Raw genomic sequence first — 6,856 nt, 5'->3', positions numbered from 1 at the left:
AACCCCTGGACTCAGGCAGTCCTCTCACCTCTGCCTCCCAAAGTGCTGGGATTACAGGCACGAGCCACTGCACCCGGCGACTCATGGAATTTGAAAGGATTTTAAGGCTATAATCTAATCCTGGAATCTCTTCCCTATGATCCCTGCCAGGTAGACCAGATGCATAGCCTTCCCTAGCACCCACCTCACCAGAACCAGCATTTCTAGGAGGCCCTTACAGCTCTCCCTCCCACCGCCATCCCTGCCTCACTGCTTGTCTGTGGTTGAACCCACATCACTGCAGAGCTCCCTTACCTGCCCCAGGTTCACAGAGAGCCCAACACTTCTCTGAAGTTCCTCATACCTTTTGGGTCCATGTGGTCATCTCCAGCTCCTCTGCAGGGTGGGGCTTTCCAAGAGCCATGCCCCTCTCTGGGGCGTTCTGTTGTGGGAGCCTGAGAAGGTGGAAGGAAGTTCCCAAAGCCCAGCTAGTGCTTGGCCTGGGGTTGATTTCCAGGGCCTTCCTGGAGGAAGCTGCCTCCCTGCACACCAGCAGGCAGGGTGTTTTTCAGTCAGTTGACACCCCCATTCCTTCGAAGGACCAGTGGCAAGGGATGGAGCCTCTGACCCAGGGACAGCCTGGCACTTCCTGCCCCTGTACAAGGCCCAGTCCACAAACTCACCCTCTGCACAGCCGCCCCTTTGCGTTGTGAAGCCAGCCTCCTTTCAGATCTCAGGTAGAAGTTCGATGCATCACACAGATAACGCGAAGGTGCTGTGCTGGTTTAAAGAGAAGAGCCTGGAACTCCACCTTCCTGGGCCCTGCCCCACCCTCCCAGCCCAAGGCACCTGTCAGCACACAGGGCTGAGTGTGGCAGGAAGACCTGCTAGGAGCCCCCTCATCTTGCAGGTCCTGAGAGAGGAACAGCTCTCTCTCTCATTCTTGCCCCCACGCCTTGCTGCAGAGCACGGAGCCCCTGGTGAGAAGCCAGGCTCTGACATCCACCGGGAGTGGGCCTCGGGTGTGCAACTTTACATCGCTAAGCCTCAGTCCCTACGTCTGGAAAAAGGGTGTAGGAATACCCCTTCCAGGCCAGGCACAGTGGCTCACTCCTGTAATCCCAGCACTCTGGGAGGCTGAGGCCAGAGGATTGCTTGAGTCCAGGAGTTTGATACCAGCCTGGGCAACATAGCAAGACCTCCATCTCTACAAAAAACCAAAACAAAACAAAAACCCAAGGCCGGGCACGGTGGCTCATGCCTATAATCCCAGTACTTTGGGAGGCCGAGGTGAGAGGATTGCCTGAGCATGCGGGTTTGAGACCAGCCAACTTGGCGAGACCTTGTCTCTACAATAAATTTTTTAAAATTAGCCAGGCATGGTGGGGGACGCCTGTAGTTCCGGTGACTTGGCAGGCTGAGGGGGAAGGATCGCCTGAGCCCAGCAGGTCAAGGCTGCGGTGGCCAGAAGTGTGCCACTGCCCTCCAGCCTGGGTGACAGAATGAGACTCCAACTCAAAAAAAAACAAAAACAAAAACCCAGGGAGTTCTGGGAGGGGAGGTGACGTGTCAGGTGCCTTTCCTGAGACATGAATCAGTAATAGCTGGGGACTGTTACTGTTTCATAGACTCCCCATGGCGCCTCCTCCTCCCTCTACTCAGCTCACACCTTCCCAGGAGTCTCCTCTCCGCCCACACACCCAATTCCCACTCTTCACACCCACTCGCCCTCCTCCCGGCCTCCCTCCCACACCTCCCACCTGCCAAGGAGCTACCGCCCGCCTTCCGCTCTATAAATAATAAACCAGGAATGCGAGAAGAAATAAGTCAGAGCAGCAGAGTCAATGCCAAGAATCAGAGGCTCAGGTCTGCCCCATCTCCTGGGCCCCGGCCTCCCGGGACAGCCTAGGCCCCTCTGTTCTGGAAATGAAGCCTCCCCTTCGTTGGAGATGGCCTAATGATGCCCTCGGACCCCACAGGGCCACTGGAATTCTTCCACTGGTTATTTAACTCAGGGAGAGAATTCTGCTACTGTGGCCTCTCTCCCCGCGGGGCCCAGAAGGAGCCTTGAAGGAGGAGGAGGAGGAAAGAAGCTGGGTAATTGTTCCTCTGGGTCCTGCACCCTTTCCTCCCGAGACTCCGAGCCAGGAGTTGCCGTCCCTGGGGATGCGGGGAGGCAGCGGGACAGGTGCCACAGCTGAGTTCAGGGCGCCTGTGGGGCCTGGCCCTCAACACGGGGGACGCCCTAGGCGGAGGGGTTGGGGGGGTGCAGTGCTGGATCAGGGGCCCGGCGGCAAGCCACATACCAGCCATGCGAGCCTGGGTCGGTGAGCACACCCACTGCGCCTGTCCCCTCACTTGTGGTTTGAAGGTAGTAACAGGGCTGTCTCATCAGTAGGCCTGATCAGAGGATTCCACCGAGTGCACGCTGTGTTGGGGACCTGATGATAGAAATCCAAACTCCTCATCCTCACATGTCCCTGGATTTGAAGGGCAGGAGGTGGGGTCTCAGAAAACCATTTGCTTGCTGGGTGCAGTGGCTCACACCCATAATCCCAGCACTTTGGGAGGCCGAGGTGAGAGGATTGCCTGAGACTCCAGGTTGAAGAACAGCCTGGTCAACTTGGTGAGACCTCATCTCTACAGTAAATTTTAAAAAAAAAGTAGCCGGGCATGGTGCTGTGTGCCTGTAGTTCCAGTTACTTGGAAGGCTGAGGCAGAAGGATCACCTGAGCCCAGCAGGTTGAGGTTGCGGTGGCTGTGACTGTGCTCCAGCCTGGGTGACAGAGTGAGACTTTAACTAAAAAAAAAAAGAAAGAAAGCTGTTTGTTTAAATCAACACTGAGAAGCATGTCCATTCTGTGGCTAGGCACATTGGGGCTCTGGAAGGGTGTGTTTAGACTGCAACTTTAGACGCTGGTGAGGGCACAGCCTGGGCTGAGACCCCACTCCCTGAACTCCCGGAGGCCCAGGCCATGGGCTAACAATGATCGTTTGGAAAACTTCGCCATTTTCTGGGACAGGGCTGCCCCCTTCCCTTTTGCTAGGACACAAAATGGCAGATGAGGTTTCTGTGTGAGGCAGAGTTCCCTTTGAGATCTCTGCCTTTTTTGGTGGAGACGAGGTCCTACTATGTTGTCCAGACTGGTCTTGAACTCCTGGGCTCAAGTGATCCTCCTGCCTCGGGCCTCCCAAAGGGCTCGGATGACAGGTGTAAGTCACCTTGTGATTATTATTATTTTTTTTTTTGAGTTGGAGTCTCACTCTGTCACCCAGGCCGGAGGGCGGTGGCACACTCTCAGCCACTGCAGCCTCGACCTGCTGGGCTCAAGCAATCCTTCCACCTCAGCCTTCCAAGTAGCTGGAACTACAGGCATGTGCCACGATGCCCAGCTAAATTTTTTATTTATTGCAGAGATGAGGTCTTGCCAAGTTGCCCAGGCTGGCCTTGTGAGATCTTAATGAGAGCCTTCCAACAGAACCACAGACTTCCACGGACGTGTCCATTAAGAGTATTTTACAAGTGTGCAAATAACTCTATTTTTTTTTTTTTTTTTGAGTCAGAATCTCACTTTGTCTCCTACGCTGGAGTGCAGGGGCACAATCACAGCTCACCACAGCCTCAACCTCCTGGGCTCAGGTGATCCTTCCACCTCAGCCTCCCGAGTAGCTGGAACTATAGGCTCATGCCGCCATGCCCGGCTAATTTTCTGATTTTGTGTGTGTGTGTGTGTGGAGATGAGTTGTCCAGGCTGATCTCAAACTCCTGGGCTCAAGCAGTCCTTCCACCTCAGCCTCCCAGCGTGCTGGGATTACAGGCGTGAGCCACCACGCCCAGCCATGCAAGTATCTCTTAATGGTGCATCAATCATGAGGCTGCCTGCTATAAGGCAGCGACAGTCAAACAGGTAACAGGCCTGAGCCATTTGGCAGGGTTAACTGTGACTCACCCTTTCTCTCCCACTCAGGAAAGCATTCAGAATTCAAGTGACACTACAAAAAAATGATAGATATGTGGAAAGGGGTGTGTTCAATAGCTTGATACAGTTGTTTCACAATGTATACATAGATCAAAACATTCACATTGTACCCATGAATATATACGATCGTTACTTGTCAATAATAAATGGTATTTATCAAAAATAAAGATTTAAATTAGAATAAAAAGAGAACAAAGGCTAGGCATGGTGGTTCACATTTGTTTTTTGTTTTTTTGAGGTGGAGTCTCACTCTGTCACCCAGGCTGGAGTGCAGTGGCACACTCTCAGTCACTGCAGACTCGACCTGCTGGGCTTCAGTGATCCTTCCGCCTCAGCCTTCCAAGTAGCCAGAAATACAGGCACGTGCTATCATACCCAGCTAATTTTTTGATCTATTGCAGAGACGAGGTCTCATCATGTTGCCCAGGCTGGTCTCAAACCCACGGGCTCAGGCAATCCTCTTGCCTCAGCCTCCCAAAGTGCTGGGATTATAGGCTTGAGCCACCATGCCCAGCCTGTGGCCGAAGAAGGAGGATCGCTTGAAGCTAGGAGTTCAAGGCCCAGCAACATAGCAAGACTCCATCTGTACAAAAAATTTAAAAATTAGCCAGACATGACAGTGTGCACCTTTAGTCCCAGCTGCTTGGGCTACTGGGAAGACTAAGGCAGGAGGATCACTTGAGCCCAGGAGCTGAAGGCTGCACTCCAGCCTGGGTGACAGAGCAAGACCCTGTCACTAAAAAAAAAAAAAATTCAAGTGAGTGTGAGTGAAGGACGTTCCATTATGGAGCTAACTCTGAACCCAGCAACTGAAAACTGAACACAGAGCCTCTTACAAACACCAAGCCTGAGCTTGCAGCAAGCGTGACTGTGGTATCCAAACTACAGTCATGACCCCCAGCTATGACCCCCGGCATGTTCTGGGAGCTGCTTCTCTTTGCCTTCCGACAGTGAGGAGCCCCAGAGGTCCCCCCACCCACCCAACCTCCACGGAGGCAGGAATCGACCTCCACGGAGGCAGGAACCAACCTCCATGGAGGCAGAGGCCTACTTTCCGCACACCTGGCAGGTGAGCACCCGGCTCTCCTGGAGGCTTCCCTGGTGCAGGGTGCTCACCTCCCTCAGCAGCCAGTTCTGGCTCGCAGGCCCCACCCACCTCTTTGGAGGCACCTCAGGTCGGCCCAGGTGCTGCCTTTGCAGCCAGCTTCCCAGCCTGGAGCTTCCACAGCCCTGCCTGCCCCGGCTGCGCAGTCCTGAGTCCCTCTCCCTGACCCAGCATCTCAGTTCCTTGAGATGGGGTCAAATAAGAAAGGAGACAGAAGGCAGGGCTCAATGACTCACGCCTATAATGCCAGCACTTTGGGAGGCCGAGGTGAGAGGATTGCCTGAGCCCGAGGGTTCGAGACCAGCCTGGGCAACCTGGTGGGACCTCATCTCTACAAATACATCAAAAAATCAGCCAGGTGTGGTGGTGTGGTGTGCATGCCTGTGACTCCAGGTACTTGGAAGGTTGAGGCGGGAGGATCGCCCGAGCCCAGCAGGTGGAGGCTGCGGTGGCTGTGAGCGTGCCACTGCCCTCCAGCCTGGGCGACAGAGGAGACTCCAACTCAAAAAAAGAGAGAGAGAGAGGAAGAGCTGTCAGCGAGTGTCTGCAGGCCCTTCTTGCTGCTGGGGAAGGCTGGGGGCGTCTGAGGAGGCAGGTGGGGGTGGAAGAGGGGCAGGAGGCCCTGCCTCAGCCACTGGTCCCCTGATGGCTTGAAGCCGCAGGAAGGAGCCAGTACCGGTAAATGGCCACTGGGTGGCAGCACGACCCAAGGAATGAGGTTAGCGACCTGGCCCCGCCCCCAAGTCGTCTGCCAGGGAGGTAGCCTCAGCCACCGCCCCCTCCTTCCCCCCCGTCCTCCTCAGCGGACACTTGACAAGATGGAGACTGCCGGGCACCCGGCTCCCACGGGCCTTCGCGGGTGTATTTACTGAACGTCTGCTGTGTGTGGGCCACTGAGGCCGCAACGCTGAGCCAAGCCTGAGATGCACAGGGTCAGAGGCCTGGGGTTCTGGCCCGTCTCTCTCCTCCCGGAGGCACCGGGCGGCAGCAGGGAGTGATGGGGGCTGCTTCTCTGTGAGCCCGGCATTCCCAGAGGGGACGTGTGGCCCCAAGGAGGCAAAAATTGGTTCTCACTCTTTTCAGGCATAAAGCACACATGTGCATACCATGTATAAACAAGCAGTGATATTAAAGTTTCGAGGGCGGGAGCCAGTTGGGGGAGGATGGCTGAAAAAAGGCACCTAGAGCCAGGCTTGGTGGCTCATGTCTGTGATCCCAGCGCTTTGGGAGGCCAAGGCGGGAGGATCGCTTGAGCCCAGGGGTTAGAGACCAGGTTAGGTAACATGGCAAGACCTCATCTCTGCAAAATAAAAATAAAAAGTGGTCGGGAGCGGTGGCTCACGCCTGTCATCCCAGCACTGTGGGAGGCAGAGGCCAGGGGTTTGCCTGAGCCCAGGGATTTGAGACCCGCCCGGGCAACTTGGCGAGACCTTGTGTCTACAATAAATCAAAAAGTTAGCCGGGTGTGGTGACACTCAACTGTGGTTCCAGCTACTTGGAAGGCTGAGGCGGAAGGATCGCCTGAGCCCAGCAGGTGGAGGCTGCGGTGGCCGTGAGCTTGCCACTGCACTCCAGCCTGGGCGACAGAGTGAGACTCTGACTCAAAAAAAAAAAAAAAAAGCCGGGCTCGGTGGCTCAGCCTGTAATCCCGCACCTTTGGGAGGCTGAGGTGAGTGGATTGCCTGAGCCCGCGGGTTCAAGACCCGCCTGGGCAGCGAGACCTCATCTCTACAATAAGTCAAAAAATCAGCTGGGCGTGTTAGCGCATGCCTGTAATTCCGGCTCCTCGGAA

At 55.3% G+C, this 6,856-nt stretch overlaps 1 protein-coding gene across 1 annotated transcript in view; it reads left to right on the top strand.

Annotated features, from left to right (window-relative positions):
* P2RX3 (purinergic receptor P2X 3) overlaps nt 1-6,856 on the top strand; it is a 41,300-nt gene that overhangs the window by 5,187 nt on the left and 29,257 nt on the right. The window lies entirely within an intron of this gene.

Source organism: Carlito syrichta, unplaced genomic scaffold (genome assembly GCF_000164805.1).
Source record: "Carlito syrichta isolate Samal-C Ts95f unplaced genomic scaffold, Tarsius_syrichta-2.0.1 Scaffold308100, whole genome shotgun sequence".
In the NCBI taxonomy this organism is placed as follows: Eukaryota; Metazoa; Chordata; class Mammalia; order Primates; family Tarsiidae; genus Carlito; species Carlito syrichta.
Note: the sequence above shows the minus strand (reverse complement) of the source record. Positions and strands in the feature narration are given on the sequence as shown.